Source organism: Crotalus tigris, unplaced genomic scaffold, assembly GCF_016545835.1.
Source record: "Crotalus tigris isolate CLP2741 ecotype Arizona unplaced genomic scaffold, ASM1654583v1 scf7180000017622.5263843, whole genome shotgun sequence".
Lineage (NCBI taxonomy): Eukaryota > Metazoa > Chordata > Lepidosauria > Squamata > Viperidae > Crotalus > Crotalus tigris.
Genome location: NW_024096517.1, coordinates 2,369,871 through 2,388,525, shown reverse-complemented (window position 1 = coordinate 2,388,525; position 18,655 = coordinate 2,369,871).

Below are 18,655 nucleotides of genomic sequence, written 5' to 3'. Positions count from 1 at the left end.
ATTAAAAGAGATAATCTTGAAGATACTTAGGAGCCAAGCCATTCACATCTTTCAAGATTAAAAAGAATCTTTCATTTTCTTTCTTCTTTTTCTTAAAAACAGTTTATCAGTCTTTGCACGTCTCTTCATACATGGGACAGAGCAAAAGGAATCAATCTTTCCCTATCTTTGGGATGAAGGAGAAATAAAAGCTGATTGATATGTCAACGCAAGCAGAAAATATTGAGTGCTTAGTGCATTAAAAAAATCATTATTTCCATTCCTACACAGATGACCATGTTTGTCATTCTGAATTACAGTTAACACCTGTTGTTGTTGTTGTTTCTGACAAGTTTCTTATCTCAAATAATAATATGGCAGGAAATGATACGGCAGGCTTCTTTATATATTGAATATATATTGAATTTGGCAGTGGTAAATGAGTAAAATTTCCCTTCAATTTATAAAATCAAAACTTGCCCAAGTACATTCTCCCACCCCTCTCCCCATATCCAAGAAGACTGGGGAAAAAAACTTGGAAGAAAGCAATATGGACAGATTCAGAGATTTCTGACTCAGGGTGAACTAAGCTAGAAAGCAAGCTGTTCTTTAATTTTATACTACAGCAATTTAATGGCTCTGATTATTGTTATTTTTTTTTTTAAAAAGTTAAATAGCTTTAGTTAAGCATTTGGCAGCGCCATCCATACGTGAGGTCAGATTGCTCTGACAATTTCTAAGCCTTGCCAGTTGGAAGCAAATCAGAAGATAGAGAAACTGGCATCTTGCCATCGCCTTCTAGGTTTTTTTATTCCCTCCCTCTGCTTTTGCAAGCAAAGAAAAGAAAATAATTTATGTCAACCAACTTCTCCTTTTTAAAAAGATTGCCTTCTTTTGGAGGCTGACAATTTCCCTAAGAACATTGCCTTATGCTGGTTCTGTGTTGCCTTCTGTACTGCTATTACATTGCCATAGAAATGTTTTTTTTTTTAATCTTCCCCCACTGTAGATTTGTTTATTTATTTATCAGATTTTATATAGATGTCCCTACACTTCCAAGACAGAAAGACCAGCTTCTGCAAAACAAAAACGTCATCGAGATATAGCCACACACTCGTTAATAAGAACCCGGTGAATCTCCACGGACTGCTAAAACGTGTGACCTAGTTTATCCCAACTTTGAAAAGCCACAATGCTGCCTGCTTCTCTCTTTCTTGCAGGTCTGTAAGAAAGCTTCCATGTCTGTTAGGCGGGGAAAAAAGCATGAAGCATTTGGTGCTGACACCTGCCTAACCCTGTCAGTGCTTTGAAAAGCACAGGGGAGGAGAAAACAGCCAGAGAGACTCTTAATGTGCAAAAGGAAGGCATAACTCTTGATTTCCTACATCTTTTCACTCCGATGCATTTGGCAGAGTGCATTAAGATTTGAGCCGTATATCCTAGAGGTGAGAAAAAATAATGGGGAAAGAAAGAAAAAAGCTAAGCAACTCACCATCCCCATGGTGTGATCAAGGCATGCAGGTAGAAGTGCTCTGCTCATGGAAGCGCTTAGAGCAGAGGGTGGCAATGACAGAATGGCCTGGAAGCCTAAAGGCATGAGTTGATCACTGAGGTTGTCACTCACTTTCCTTTCCTCAACCTTTAATTTATAGCCAGCATATTATGTTTTATTCAATTAGCCTGGAGAGCTTCTTTTCCCCTTTCGCACAAAAGTTCACGCAAAAGTTTTTTCCCATCTTTGTTGGAGAAGGCTTCAAAAACGGCCGTTCCATTAGCAACTCATTGAACTAGATCAGGGGTACGCAACCTTGGCTCTTTTGTGACTCATGGACTTCAGCTCCCAGTATTCCTGAGCCAGCCATGCCTACCCCTGAACTAGATAGACCCTTTCTGGTAATAATAATAAAAAAAAGATCATTGTTGAATCTCAACAGGTAACAATTGTCCACTTGCTGGATGTTCCTGAATCGTATTGCCCATAAGCCCTAACCATTAATCAAGTCGTCTGAAGATCAAGGGAGATGAGATTGAATGAGCCGAGGTGGCACAGCAGTTAGAGTGCAGTACTGCAGGCCCCTTTAGCTGACTGTGTTCAGCAGGTCAGCGGTTCAAATCTCACCGGCTCAAGGTTGACTCAGCCTTCCATCCTTCCGGGGTAGGTAAAATGAGGACCCAGATGGTTGGGGGCAATGTAAATATATATATATATATATATATATATATATATATATATATATATATATATATATATATATATATACACATTGCTTACTGGTGTACACCGCTTAGAGAGAGCTTGCACTTAAAGCGGTATATAAGTCTCATAAATAAATAAATAAATTGAATAGCTACCAGGAGCTCAATTGTGATCTGTCCTTCCCAGAGAAAGTGGCTTTGTTGGACTAGAAATGGACTTCCTCCCAGTTGATTCACTCCAGCTGTGTGTGCCAGTCATACACAATCTCAGATGATTCCATCAGCCCTCGGGCAGCCAGTCAGCAACCTAAAGGAGTCTGACACATCCATCTCCACCCACTTTCTTGCTTATACTCTTTAGGAGGAAAATACAATTAAGAATCTGTGGTGAACCAAGGAGGAAATATCAGTACCTTAAGCAGGTTGGAGTCATATCCAGTCCTTTCTATTCCTGACCCCTTTCCTGTGCACTGGCAAGAGGGACTGAAAATTAAAACAGCCTCTGACACGTAACAGAAAAGTGCAATTTTGTAATACTTTAATGGGAGTGGAACCTTTACGACTTCATTCCAGGATCACACGTCGCAAGAAACAGTTCACTACCAGAGAAGCAGCTTAGAGAACATGGGATCCATTAAATGTCGGGGATAATTAGCTCAACGTTATGCAAGTCAGCACTGTTTGAGGCTGCATCCTAAACCCCGATTAACAACAACAAGAATGCAAGGGACTCAGGAAAGCTGAGAGATTGCAAAAACAGAGGAGTTAGCTAATTTGTAATTCAGGATGTTCTGAGAGTTCGGCCATTTTCTTAGGATGCAGTGTGAACCAGACCATCATGTTTAGCCACAACAGGCTTTATTTCTTTGAGCACCTGCAGAATGCATGGATCCAGCAACTGGGTTTTCTTCCACGTAGCTTTTGGCGGGTTGTGCGAACTGAGCCTGCAAGTCCACTGTAGCCTAAAACAACCGCTCAAACCCAACCAGCTGCTATCCCTAACCTTGAAAAACCTTCCTTTTCTCCAGTGATGTATGACTTCCTCCGACAGCCTCATCTCTAGATTCTAGTGTACTTGGTTTGACATTAAGCCAAAGTGGCACGCCTGACATTTCTAAGTCTACATAGAATTAGCATCTCACAGGTACGGAATGAAAGCTGAGAGCCAAAGAATGGAAGTAGGAGGTCTTCTCCTGTGTCAGCAAAACCTGAAGTCTGTAAAGTTTACTTGGCATGGCTTTCTGCTACCTAAAAACAAAGCAAAAGAGACAGAGACAGAGGGGGGGGGGTATGCTGAGATAGGACAGTGCAAAGTAGCAATCAAGACTAAGTAACCTGAGAAATAATATGCTTTCCTTTCTCTCCGCCTCTTTTTTCCCTTAACCAAAAGAATAAATGAATCTACTTAAGAGAAATTATTCATTTCTGGTTGGCTCCGGAAATGAAGCATTATTTAAAGTGAAATATATCTTTTAGGTAGTGATATATTAAAGGACTAGAAAAATAGATTCATCTGTTGACATTTTTATACACTTTTCAGCTGGCAAGGGAAAAAAATTGCAGCTCTGATACCTAGATGGATAGGTCCTTTACATCCAGGAAGGAAGAGAATCAAGAAACCTGGGGTCAAAAGCCAGTCTTGGCTCCCTCCTTCTGATCCCAATAATTACATTCTATTGATTGAGGGTAGGCATTTTTTTTTCTGGCAGAGCCTTTGATATAATTAACATTTAAATAAGCAAGCTTGCTTGGGGCTCATTACAACAAAGTTCACATTTTTTATTTGCTATTGTTCTTGGGCTTATGTCATATTTTTAAAAACTCCCTTGGTTTTGTAAGATGTATTCCTTTGCTGTGGTTGATGATATCTCTTTTTGTGGCGTTTTTTTAGAAAGATTGTAATCCACACTAGTTAGTCATGTTACATGGACCTGAACGGAAAGAATTAAGCCTGTGTTTCAGCCTTCCTTACAATGACCAATAGGCAGTTCATTTTAACTCATACCCATTGTCTATGTCAAATAAACTTCCGGGGTGGGGGGAACCCGAAGGCACACGACAGCACACATCAATCAAAGCCTTTTCCCACCATCAATCTTATGGCAGCCAGGACTCTACTATTATCTTAAGAAATGAAATGCTACTGTCTTCTTCAGAGATACGGCTCGCCTAATCTATTTGACAAAAATTCTGTAACTCACAGGGATAGTTCCAAAATCGGAAGTTGTAGAAATTCACAGTTTATATTACACATGAGGTTTATAATGTGGTACCCTGCCTTCACCGAGTTCCACCCGGATGCCTTTCTCCCAAATAAATAGAGTGTGAAGAGGAAGCTGGTTGGTGGAGATGGATGGGAAATTGACGTAATGGTTGTTTTCAGAATAGCAGCAAGAAGGAAAGAGAAGTGTTGGTTAGAACATTGGTTTCTGTGTCTGTCATTCCTTTTATTTTTGCAGAATACCTCTGGCAGTGGTGTTCATTAGGAAAGGATCAAAGTCCGCAGCATAGCAGATATGATGTTGCAAACCCTTTTGTACATGTTTAATGTTGCATGCATGGAGTAAAGTGGCAGTGCTTGCATTGTGATGTCACACCCACCAGATTTTGACATCCTTCGTTTCCAGCATAGATGTATTAAAGCCAGAAAGATCTTAGAGAAAGGAAGAGGGTGTAGATGTAGCTGCTTTTTCCAGCATTTCCCTTCACTACTTCTTCACGTGCTTAAAGGTTACTTTCTTGAAGATAAAAAAGCGCATTGTATTGAAGTCAGTAGGACTTCAGCTTGACATGGCACTGTATTGCTTTTAATGAGACATCATGGTAATTGAAGTCGCATTCACCCAATAATGGTAAAACAGAATCTAGCCTGTATCATTGTGGGTCTTGCGAGCTGTATGGATAACCCATCACTAAGCATACTGTAGCTTAGTACAATGTGTGGCCCCATGCTCCAAGCATAATATATGATGTAGGTGGACAGTGTAGAGAGAGTCTATGCCAGTGAAAGAAGATATTTGCTGTTCGGGGTTAAACTGTGAGGTTCTTGGTGTTCTCTGAGTTTATTTGTTTTCTTGCAGACATTTTGTTACCCAACTAGGTAACATCATCAGTGCTAGAAGGGAGCACTGCTTGTATACAGGTGGTGGTTCTTACTAATCTATCAGTGCTTGTGAGAGTCTTCTTGATGTTTCCTTGATTAGGCTCTTATTTACTGAGTGGGTAGTTCCTCTGAGTCTATGAGTCTATACCATTTGGCAGCTATATTGTCCTACATTTAATTTATTTCAAAGCCGAGAGAACCCTCTGTCTCTTTATGCACTGTTTCTAAATTTTATTAAGATCCCTGATCTAGGGCTATACAAAATCCTCCCTTACTCTTTCATATACTTTTTAATGTGGCACTATAAAAGCTTTTTAAGGGCCCCTATGAATTTACCATGTTGCTTCAATCAGCTTATATTAAAACCTGATTGTTGTAAGTAGAAAATCAACGAATGCTATAAAGTTCGGTGTACTACATTAAGTTAAGGAATACTTGGCAGTGGCATATTTATGACTGAATTATGCTGAGTGATAAATTCTTTGCTGGAATAAAAATGACATTTTATTTCGCACAACTACACTTCAATTGCATTTTTAATAATTTGTTGACATGGAGTATTTTTAGACATTCTGAAAACCAGTCAATAGATGGATGGATATCAGTCTATTTTGAATTTACCATATTTAGTCAAAGACTGGAACATTCTTATTCTATAATCATACATAGCCAACCCTGTTTTTTCTCTCTATGAAACTTCAACTATATAGTATATGGTGCACATAAAGAATATAAAAGGACTTAGATAAAGATGGCAGAGCATCTCAAATATGATTTTATTTCTTTGGGAAAATAGCTTTGCAAAGCACATCCAGTTAGCAACAAGACTGGAACTGCTTTGCAAAACTATTTTATCTCTTTTGTATTATTCAGTTTATAGAATTCCTTCCTTCCCTCCTTCCTCACTCTTCACTATGAAACTTCCTTCCTTCCTTCCTTCCTTCCTTCCTTCCTTCCTTCCTTCCTTCCTTCCTTCCTTCCTTCCTTCCTTCCTTCCTTCCTTCCACTGATACAAACTGTTGCTTTACAACATTGTAAACTTTTTGCAAATCTTTGCATTGCTTCAAGATCAGATGTGAAAAGTACTTTTTAATAGAGAAGCTATTACATTATAAGACAAATATGAATAGTTTCCCTAGGTGTTGAAACTGCACTTGCAAGAGAGTTAATTTTGATTAAACATTTGGAGACTTTTTATCAGACAAACGTCTCAAAATAAGTATGCAAAAGGCAACTGGACAGAGGAATGCAAAAAGTGGCCCTTTATATGTTATTTCCTCCAAATCTGTATTTCCAAGGGTAGAAAATCTATCAGTTGCTTTGTGAACTGGATGGAATTGATGTTTTAAATGCCTGCATATTTGTTGGCATGTTTTGTGGCAACTAATCTAAATCTTGTTCCTGGTAGACATTTTGAACCAGAACTGCTGCTATCTCATGCCAACTAGCATAGCCAATAACCAGCAATGATGGGATTTGTAATACATCCTATTGCAAAACACCCAAGTGGTGAAACCTTATGGTTAAATAAGTTATTTAAAATGTTGAGCTCAGGCACTGGACCCTGTCATTGTCCCCTCCTAGGAACTGACATTCAAAATAAAAATCAAATGTTTCATTTATAATATTGTGGATTAATCATAATGCTTTCTTAAAAAGTCAGGAGGAAAAAAAAAACCAGATAAATGTTTCCTGGCACTGCTAAAGAAAGTAGCTCTATTCTTAATCTGTGAAATCTATCTTTTCCACCTTGTCCTGCCAGAACTCTTGTGATTCAGGAAGAACAACTGCACACTCTTATACATAAGCTGCAGTTATATTTTCTGAGCTGAAAATGACATAATTTATCTATTGGGAATCCAGTAAATTATCCTACCAACATACTTTGCAGAAACTGAGGTAACAGTCATAAATTAATTGCCACAATAGACTTTAACCTTTCATGATCAAGTTAAGGCATATTTTATTTTAAAAGGCCAACAATATCTCCTGTGCAATCGATACCTGTCAGGGCAAAGGATGCTGTACAGCATACGTTGTTACCCTGCATGTATCCAAGGGGAATTTATCTGAGAGATGAGACACCATTTTGCAATGCGTCCAAGTCCTATAGTTCACAAGTGCTGGAATCTGGCATCAACTTCAAGGGCTGTTGCAGTGTTTAGTTTTTGTAAGGTCGGATGTAGAGATGTATATCAGATTCTGGATAGAGTACAGAGAAGAGCAGCAAACATGATTAGGGGGCCGGGGGCGAAAACACACAAAGAAGGGCTTGCTTTCAGAAGTTGTGGGTGCTCCATCACTGAGGCGTTTAAGAAGAGACTGCATAGCCACTCATCTGGAATGGCACAGGGTCTCCTGCTTATGTAGAGGGTTGGATTAGACCAGTGGTTCTCAACCTGTGGGTCGGGACCCCATTTGGGGTCGAACGACCATTTCACGGGGGTCGCCAAACAACGCAGTCCGCCATTTTTTCCCCCTTTTCCTTAGCTGTGCTACTCCCTTTTATTCTATTGGCTTTTGAAAGCCAATAGAATAGACTCTCTTGAATAGAGTCTAATTCTATTGGCTTTCAAAAGCCAATAGGAATTGTCCAGGCTGTCTCTGCCCTGCTGAGCCCACCAAAAGTCCCATTCTGCAAACGGTGCTGCACCAGTTGAATAGTCCTCGACTTACAACTGGTTGAGTAGTCCTTGACTTACGACTGGTTGGGGGGTTGCAACATTAAAAAGGTTGAGAACCACTGGATTAAAAGACCTGCAAGGTCCCTTCCAACTCTATTATTCTCTTATTGATCCATGCCTGTTGTGGCCTGTTGGGTCACAATTGATACCTGCTTTTTGAGCAGGAGCGATGAGTTAAGGGGACTCTGAAACTTATAATAATAATAATAAAGTTGGAAGGGACCTTGGAGGTCATTGAGTCCAACCCCCTGCTCAGGCAGGAAACCCTACACCATTTCGGAGAAAAGGCTGTCCGGTCTCTTCTTAAAAACTTCCAGTGTTGGAGCATTCACCGTTTCTGGAGGCAGGTTGTTCCACTGGAGTACCTTTGATCAGTTCTTTAGGGCTTGGCGGTTTTTGTAGAAATCCATTCCTTGCAGTTGATTTGCTCATCTATAGTATAAACCCAGCCAATTATTCAGTAAAACATGATTTAGTCAAACTATACCATGAGGAAATGTATGAACCTAGTTCTGTAAAAGACCTTATGGCATGACTCTTACGTTACTCGCACGTGGTTCAACATTTTCCTCATTGCACTCTTTCCACCCATCTTTCTCTGCTTTTGATAGCAACTGATGGTGCCGGTTCTTACTAATCTGGGCTTCTTGGTGTACAGTATTTCACAAGTATTCATATCATACTGCACTTATAAATCTGTTTCTGGACACAAATCTGTTGTGTACAAGCATATATGGGTTAAGCTATACTGTATCTACACGTGCAATGTCTAGGGAAGCAGAGCGGTCCGTTTACATGTGGGGGTGGAACATAGTGTACCATGAATCTACTTCAAATAAGGGTATAAATGCATCTTTCTATATGAAGTACAACAATATACCAATAAAGACTTTCTGATGGCATAGTAAATTATGGAAAAAAGGTTTGTGTGTGTAAAGGAATGCTTATTTAGAAAAGTGACATATATAAACTGTGTATCTCTGGAAAAGCTCCCCAGAATTATCTATTCAGATTGGAAACAAAGCAGAAAAATCAATAGAAATATTCATTATATGAGAGCTGGAAGACAAAAGTGCTTATTAGGAGAAATGATGTTGGTTGCATACAGAAACAGGTAACAATTTATAGTGGGTTTCAGGAAAGGATGTTCCTATTCCATGCAATAACAACACAGAATCAATCTCTCTCTCTCTCTCTCTCTCTCTCCTTCCCTCCCTCCCTCCCTCCCTCTCTGTCTCTCTCTCTCCCTCTCTCCCTCTCTCTTTCACACACACTCCATTTATTTAATGATTTGGAGGAAAAAGAAAATTAGCCATAACAGTATAATATGTGGATATAACTGGCACTGACACGGGTTGTATTTATAATGATGCCCATATGCCTTGTTACAAATACTGCAGCCATTCATCCAATATGTCCAGAGTCCCAACTTCTGAATCTTTCTTGAAATATTTCTTTTGCATTCTAAAACATTTATTTATAACCCTGCTAATGAGAGTATCAGCAAAGGCAGAGAATGAGATAGAAGAAGGAGATAGCATATGTGAGCATGGAAAAGGAAAAGAGATAGAGGAAAGGTTGGCTGACTTGTCAGATAAATCCCCCAAAAAATTAGTGATGAGAAGGGCTGTTAACTCCAAAGTTATGAGGGGCAAATGTTGTTGACGGAACTGTAACTAGAAGCGATCCATACCAACAGAAATCAATGAACAAGGACACTAACTCACCAAGACCAAAACAGTTGGGAAAAATCAGCCTTCTTTCTTGAAAATGCTTTATTTCAATATCACAGAAGGAGACAATTCACTTCTGCCATTCTCCACATTAGCTGCCCAGAAATCAAATCAATTTGATCTCTGCGGTGGAGAAAAAAATGGGGAAGCTAATTTTTTGCAGTTTTATCATTCAACCAGGGGGTCAGTTCCAACTCACAAGTGAGCTGATTTCTTTCAAAAGTTCATTTTATGCTGGGAAAAGAGAACACTGCACAATATTCTCTACCATTCCGTCCACCACATCTAATGTTCTAGAATGATATTAACACAGCCAGTTGGTGGGGGTGGTTAAGGCATCAGGCTAGAAACCAGGAACCATGAATTCTAGCTCCACCTTAGCTACAAAGTCTAAGGTAGGACTAGACCAGTGATGGCGAACCTTTTAGAGAGCGAGTGCACAAACTGCAACCCAAAGCCCACTTATTTATCGCCGGGTGCCAGGTGGGCGTGGCCCACTGGATGGGCATGGTTGTGGTGGTCATGGCAGATTGGGTGGGTGTGGCCAAGGTGGGTGTAATCACCTCAGTGTTGCTCGTGGGAAGGGACGTCTGTGGGGGCCGGGCAGGGTTGGGGGAGATCCAGGGGGTCTCTGGCAGGTGGGGCAGTGGGCAGGAGGTTCGTCCTGTGGGGAAAGGCAAGGCGAGGCAGGGCGAGGATGCCATTGTCACAGGGCAAGGTGAGTCAGGGGCCAGGGCAGCTGCTGCCTGACATCATCGGCTCCTGCACACAGAGGCCAGCGAGCGCATGGGTGCTGGGATGCATCCAGCCACGTGGGACCTCAGCGAGTTAGCAGGCAGCTGGTTGAAGAGGGACGGTTGCCCTCTCCGGGGCATGGTGCACGTGCCCACAGAGAGGGCTCTCACGTGTCATAGGTTCGCCACCACTGGACTAGACTGTGTGACCATGGGCCAGTCACTTTCTCTTTGTCCTAGGAAAGAAGCAATGGCAAACCACTTGCCAGGAAGACTGCAGGATCTTGTCCAGGTTATCTCAGCGAATCAGATACTATTTAACTAAACACTGGACATTCACCAAAGGATTGAATAGCTTTCTATTAGAGTAGCTATTGCTTATTGTGCTAGATTCCACTCTTCAAAAAACCAACCACCCAACCATTCACGTAAAAGATACAATTTATATTTATTTCAATTACAAATCTTGCATTAGAAAATCATGTTGAGCATGAGCCGTCAACTCTACCAAACAGAGAGACAGGGACTTAATTTTGGCCATTGACCAATAAAAGCACATTCAATGAAATCTATCACAATCTCGCAGTGGAAAAAGTGACCTGAGTTTTCTTCAATGTGACAGTATCAAATGTAAGAATTATTTTCTCACTATACTTGTCCAACACCTTAACTGATAGACCCAAACCATCATGAGATATGACAAGCCAAATTCTGTTTCTAAAAAGAAAATACCTCCTGGAAAATGAGTTTCCCCATCTGATCATATATATATGTGCTGCTTTACAATCAAAAGCCTTTTTTGCCTATTTTCCTTCTCACTTCTATATTTAATTGGCTGGTTTTCATGGACTTCATCCAATTCGACTGATCTGTATGCTATTCCTCCCACTCCTTCAATGGTGCTGTCTGCAAGGAACGCGTCTACCTGACAGTTTCCTTCACAGAGTCCTGCTTAGTGAATAACTTAGAGACAAAATTCAACTACTGATTTTTTAAAAAGTTGTCCTACAGTCACTTTTTTCTTTTCCACAAATGACATAAGACTTCCACTATGAAGAGAACAAAGCCCAGAAACATTTCCAGACTAGATTATTTTGTGATGGGGTGAGATGGTAAGGACTTGGTTATAAACAGGATGTTTGGAAAATTCTGAGAAAGGATTATTTTCCCCCCATTCAGCATCAAGTAGATTTTGGTTGGAAGTTAGGGAGTTGGGGATGATGGTTTGTACCGACCCAGAAAAAGTTCACATAATCCTTCCTTCCTTCCTTCCTTCCTTCCTTCCTTCCTTCCTTCCTTCCTTCCTTCCTTCCTTCCTTCCTTCCCTCCCTCCCTCCCTCCCTCCCTCCCTCCCTCCCTCCCTCCCTTCCTTCCTTCCTTCCTTCCCTCTCTTAGATAATGTCTGAATGTTTCTGGACAAATTGGACTTAATATTGTGTTACTTGCAGAATCCCTGTAACAGTTTGAATATGACTTTGGGTGTACAGTTGGAGGTAGAGGAGGGAGAAGTCAAGATTGCTATCTCTTGAAGAAGCTCTGCAAAATATTTTAGTTTCCTCGTTTGCAAGAAAGGATCATTGTTATGGCATTTAGATCTAAACAGTGCAATGTTAAACAAGCTTACTTAGAAGCAATCACATCTGACCCCAAATGGGGCTGAGGGTCAAAGCACATCATATATTTAATATGCAGTATGAAACTGACTCTTTGGGATTTTATTTTGCTGTAATGTCATAGGATTCTGATCTTTGTCAGGAGAAACATTAACATATTGGGCAGGCTGAAATACCCTCAGAGAAGGCTTTTTTTAAAAAAAAAAATACAGCATTTCTTGAAATTGGGCTGCATGCAATGCCACAAGAAGATGGTAGAGATGTAATAAATCAGGAGAATAATGAACAAACAAGTCCATGGTCCATGATAAAAAAGAAGCTGGATCTGAACCTAGGGCTGAATTCATTCCTATCTCACCAGCTTATGGCAGCCTGTCAAGCAGTAGTTCTTTAGAGGAACATTTCCATCTCAGCCATGCCTGAAACTTCTCTCAGCTGTCTTCTGAACCAGAGACCACAGTGGTATGAAAAGGAGAGAAGAATAGCATAGAGGAACACCCAGCTTTTTGTTGATTGGGATACCATTGTTTTGGATTCCTTGACCAAGTCCATCCATGGCATTAAAATGTTGTCTGTTTGTGGCTTAATCAATTGTGCAAATGAAAGAATTATGGTTCATAAAGCATGCATAATGGGATAGGATGTAATGTGAAGTCAGCTAATTGTCATTTATTCAGTAAATATGGTAAACAAAATTATGGCTTAGTATGATGTTGAAACCAGGCTAGCATAACAAGGAATTGGTGTGTGTGAGCCAACTATGAATGTTAGGATAAGTCAGCAGGATCTCTTGCATCTGAACACATTAAGCATAGCCAAGCAGGCACACATGAAAAAAAATTGAGCCAAATATTTAGAGTACTCCATATATGGAGTAGCTTTTGGAAGGAAAGTGCTACATTGCCTTTTAATACTAGTAAGAGAGAATTGCCTGATGTACTATTGCCAGAACAATTTGGTCTGTAAATAAAATAATATATGACACTTTGGCTTGAGTGGTTGTGAGAACTCAGTCATTGCCATGTATAAAACGTGAAATAGTATGTTGCATTGTACTTTCAATAAGCCATGATAAAGCAAACCATAGCTTAGTGAGATGTTTACCCATGTAGTATGGCTATATTACTTTTATCCTTCTCGTCTGTTCTACTACCTTCCCTTATTAGTATCATTATTATGATTAATATTACTTTGATATTATGATTATTATTACTTTGTTGTTTTGCCTGTTCACTGAGAGCTTATACACTGGAGACAAATTCCTTGTGTGCCTATCACATTTAGTGTTCTGTTCTGTTCCGTATAGCTCCAGTTCTGTTTGTTCACCTTTGCTCTGACTGACAGGTATAAATTGTAGAGGTGTCAGCATCATGGAAAATGTTGAAACTGATTGGGTCTTCAAAGCTTTGCACTGGGTTGTAAAATAGGCTGCTGGCACAGTTAACTCCATTGGGCTATAAATCAACTTCATTCTGAGGAGAGAGACCCCTGATGCTTTAAAGAAGGTGGTGAAAGTTATGGTAGACAAACTTTGACTTCTGAGCAAGTATGAAATGGAAACGGCTAAGCATCCCAAAGTGTATATTAGCCTTAAATGTTTCTGTCTCGATGCCATACAAAATCCATGAACTGCAATGTTTAAAAGACCTACAGACCACATCCATGCATCACAAAGACAGGCTAGAGTGAATTATATTGTTGCAATCATGCTCAGTACTGGATTGTCGTCAGGCCTTAAGTCAACAGCACACAATTCTTCAGACGTCCCACATCTCAAGTGAGTTTCCTTTCAGCTGGCTGACAACAAGGTTGCTGTTCATCAAAGAGATGGCTCCGGTCAGCCAAAATTATCACAGAGCAGAAGAGGAAATGTTTTTTTTTTTTTTTTAAAGAAAAAGAATAAAAGAAACACAACACAACAACAAAACCACCAATGGTGTCAAGGAGTTCAAGGGAAAATAGAAGATACTGTCCAAGAGCAGATAAATGGCTTGGATAGAGATACCCAAATATTATTTATTATGTGTATTATGATACACGGAAGGAAAGGATGGGAATGCAGCAACATACTTGCACAATGGCACCAGAGTTAATGAAATTGTTGTCCAAAGGTTAAAGATTTCTATAAAATAGAGAATAAATGCTTTGACCTTGACCACATTGAGGAATTATCTCTCTATAATCTGTGAGCTGGGATTCAAATAATAGAGTTGGTACAGTAAATCTCCCAAATGCATTATTATCTCAATATTAAGTTAAAATTATTTAATCTTTGCTTCAGACAAGCCAAACCATTCCACCATTCTTTTTTCATCTGAAATTTCAGTGTGGCTATAACTGATTCTGAAATTATGCCCTTTTTATTGCATAGGTTGCAATGTTTCCATAGGTGCATAGAGTATTGTGTGAAATAGAAGGGTTTACTGTACATGCTCTTAATAGTTTAGATGATGCTAGTTAGAGAAATACTTAGTAAATAGAGAATTGTCATGTATGAAATGTGGAAGGTATAATGAGAAACAAGCAAATCACCTCTAGTCTGATTCAAATTACTGATCCCATTCAAAATGGTGCTTCATTAAAACATTTCATCAAAATTATTTCATCTGGGTCACTCTTCAAATTATATACATTTAGAAAATTCTATTGAAATATTTAAATCATTTCATGAATTAGATGAACCAGTTTGAATGTCTGAAGGATGGAGTTTCTTCATGTCTATCATAGGACAAGGTCTAGCTAAAAATTATGGACCTCTGCTTGCCGATATCATTATTATGGACACAATTTCCCAATATACTCCTGTGATTGATTGATTAGATACTAGAAGGTTGACTGTAGATATTTCCATTATCCACTGTGGAATTGCTACCTACATTGTCACCATACTCACTGATAACTGAAATTGTTTCTGTCTAATTGAAAGTTGCTATTGTCTTGTTTTGTGCCAGATGTAAAGAAAACACATTATAAAACCTGCTAAGTTTACACAAGATTTCCATGGTCCTCTTTAAGGGTGCTGGTGTTGCAATCTGAAGTTTTTCGTTCACTTTAAATGGAAACTGTAGTTATCTTGAAGTAGAAAATGGGCCATCAGATAGGTTTTCTTATTTTTTTAAGACACTTGTTTGTGAAGCACTAATTTAAATCCTGGGAATTTGGAGATCAAAGGAGGGGGGGAATAATCAGACATGTGATTTAATGATGTCTTGATGCAAAATGCCAGCAACATATGTCAAAACTTTGATCAGAGACGCTCCATTGACTGTGCAAATATTTATGTTTTAGGGCATATCTGAATAATGTCATCAAATTATGATGCTCTAGCCCCTCTTCCCTCATTACAAGCTGTATTTGCTTAAACTGCTAATTCCCTTAGCATGCTAATATCCCTGAGTGCATCACTAACTAAACACAATTACTGGTAATGTCACTAAAACAAAATAAAACTGTCAACTAGTTACTCTGTTATTAAGAATAAATTTAGGGACTCTTGCAGACCCAACTTTGGGCTGTATTTCTACCCATTCTTAGGGCTACCACATCTGCACTGCCAAAACCCTGTTGCCACTAGATGACTACTTTATTGTATTCTACCTATAATACAAGAATCTCCCCAGACTGCTTGCCTTCCTTTGAGAACAAACAGATGAGGGCCCATGGGACTTAGAGGGGCCAGTCCTACTTTTTTGTGACTGTGCAACTATTCAGGGCTTAATCCCTCTTCCTTGCTTGACTGATTGTTTTCCAACAGATAAAGATGTTACAATCAGCTTTGTCTGGAAGACCCAAAGAGTTAGCTTGAGTACTTTCCTGGAGAAAGTCTATGTAGTTTCTAAGAGTTAGCATGGCATGACAATGCTTAACTGAGTGAAGACTAAGTTAATCATATGAAAGAATCCAAAATATGAATTCATGAAATACTAATTCCAGCAAATCCACAAATCCTTTCTTCTAAACACGTTCAGAGATTACAGAATACAGAATAACAGTTGGAAGGGACCTTGGAGGTCTTCTAGACCAGCCTTCTGCTCAAGCAAGAGGCCCTATATCATTCCAGACAAATGGTTGTCCAGTGTCTTCTAGAAGACCTCTAGCAATGGAACATCCACAACTTCTGGAGGCAGGCTGTTCCACTGATGAATTGTTCTCACTGTCAGGAAATTTCTCCCTATTTCTAGATTGGTTCTCTTCTTGATTAGTTTCCATTCATTGTTTCTTGTTCTGCCTTCGGGTGCTTTGGAAAAGAGGTTGACCCATCTTCTTTTGCAATGACTTATAGTCATAACACATGTATAGATCTTAAAATGGAAACCTGCATGCTTGGGATTCTGAAGCAGTGATCTCATTGCCTCATGTTCTGAAGAGTATTACAACAAGGAAATCTTGAAAGCATCCCTTTTACTTATCTATCTCATTCAATTCTCTGCCTTTCAAGTTCCTTGGCTTTTGATTTCTTGCACGTTTCTGATTATTGGCTGTGACTTCTGAGATTCTGCTTTACGAAGAGAAGAATGTATTCATCTTCTTCATCCTCATCACTTAAAATTCTGAGGGGCAATAAGCTGCTTTTGTGATGTCTGCCTTTCTAGCCTCAGCAAAGGTAAGAAATATAGAGAAAATTTTTTCCATTTGGCCAACCTTCCTATTTCTCGGCTTATCCGTCACAGATTCTGTTGCCTTTGATGAAGTAATTACAAAGATGCAATGCAAGATGTACAATTGACAATGGGGGGGGGGAGTAAACCACATTGGGCATTTGCAAGTTTACTTACTTTGTTTGTAAGTAATGGAGGGGTTTGCATGAATATATCAAAGGATGTTCTGGATATTGATCCAAAGTTGTTTGCTTGGGGTTTTGCTAGTTCGGTGTTAAATAAATTGCAACTGATTTTGGAGTTTTATCATCACCCTATAAAATATTGCAAATAGGGCTGAATATAATTAGCTACAGTTAGCTGTCATTTAAAATTGGATTGGGAGGTGAATTTCTAAATTGATTTTCTAACTCAAATTGGAAAGTCATTCAGATCAGCCGTCTGAACTGCAAATCTCCCAACTTCAACCCATGTGCAGAATTTTGTTTTCTGAATGAGTTTGAAAACCTGGATCACATTAACCTATTTTGGTTATCCAAGATTTGATCCAAACACTGGGGCTTAAAATAAAGTTTTTTCTTAAACTGGCCATATCCTATTAACAATTAATACTGGATACTCTTTGTGTGTGTGTGTGTGTGTGTGTGTGTGTCTGTCTGTCTGTCTGTCTGTCTGTCTGTCTCTGCCTCTCTCTGTTTTGCTTTCTCTCTCTCTCTCTCTCTGTGTAGCCCAATGTCATTTGAATATTGTTCCTGAAAATAAGTTTTTTCCCCTCCAGTTTGGAATGTCTCTGGAGAATCTCAGTCATCCAGGTCATGACTGTCCCAAAGGTGTTTTTTCAAAAGGCAACTGGACTTGGTTTTCCTTGAAGATGTTTCACTTCTTATCCAAAAGAGAACCGTGAACTGAAGAAGCTTCTTGGATGAAAAGTGAAACACTTTCAAAAAAAACCAAGACCAGTTGCCTTTTGAAAAAGAACCTTTGGAAACCCAGTTTGGAATCAGCTCTTAAACAGATACTAAAAGCTACTGATTGATCTATTAGAGGCTAAATCTATGCTTACCATTTTGGAATAAATATGTTTATGCACTAGGTAATTTATTCCATTTTTTTAATTACTATTATTGCATGATAATTCTCTTGCCCCTTTTTTTTTCTATAAGAAACTTCCACTGGGCTAAATAATTGGTAGTTTCTCATACATGTTTTAAAAGTCTTCAGAAAAGATTTCCAACCAAATGCCATCTAGCTGGGAAGACTGTTTGAGCTGCATTTATTCCTGTGGTAGATTTCCCAAGTTGGCTAATTAATTACAAGGTATAAGAGGGTGGTTTTTTTTTAAAGCCATTTTGGAAAAAAAAGGAATGCATAAGAAAGACAGTTATGGTTCATTGTTCCTATCTTGAATTAACTTGAATAATACACACGGAGGGTGCCAAAAATACTTTAATATTTCTAACATGGCGTACCCCTGTTCAGAAGTATTATTAAGGCTAACATTGTGCTCTTTGATTATTATTATTATTTTGATCACATAATAGTAAGTGGATGGGATGAAAGATTTGTTGCTTGGGACATCTGTGTAACTGGCATTTGCCTAAATGGGGTATAACTTTTCTGCATATTGTACTTAAAATGACAGAAATCATCTGGGTACATTTGTGAGCCTTGCCATAAATAATCTCTGATTAATGTATTACTGGAGTTCTAGCTGTGGCAATGTGTTCCAACTATTTGAAAAGGGAAATAGGATTCATCATCATTAAATATGTGTTCATGAATTTGGGCTGTGCCAGCAGTGAGTAAAGCCGCTTCCTCTCCAGGGAAAGGACAAATGGAAAACCGTTAGTAGTAACTCAATAGGTTTCAGTAAGAATTTGAGCTCTGCCACATTAGGTTGGGAACTTAATAAATGGGTATGAATAGCAAAAACCAGCATAATAAGGCAAATTTATCCCGTGAAGCTTAGCAGGGGTGCCTTTCTTCCAAATATGATCATGCCTAGCAACAGGCAG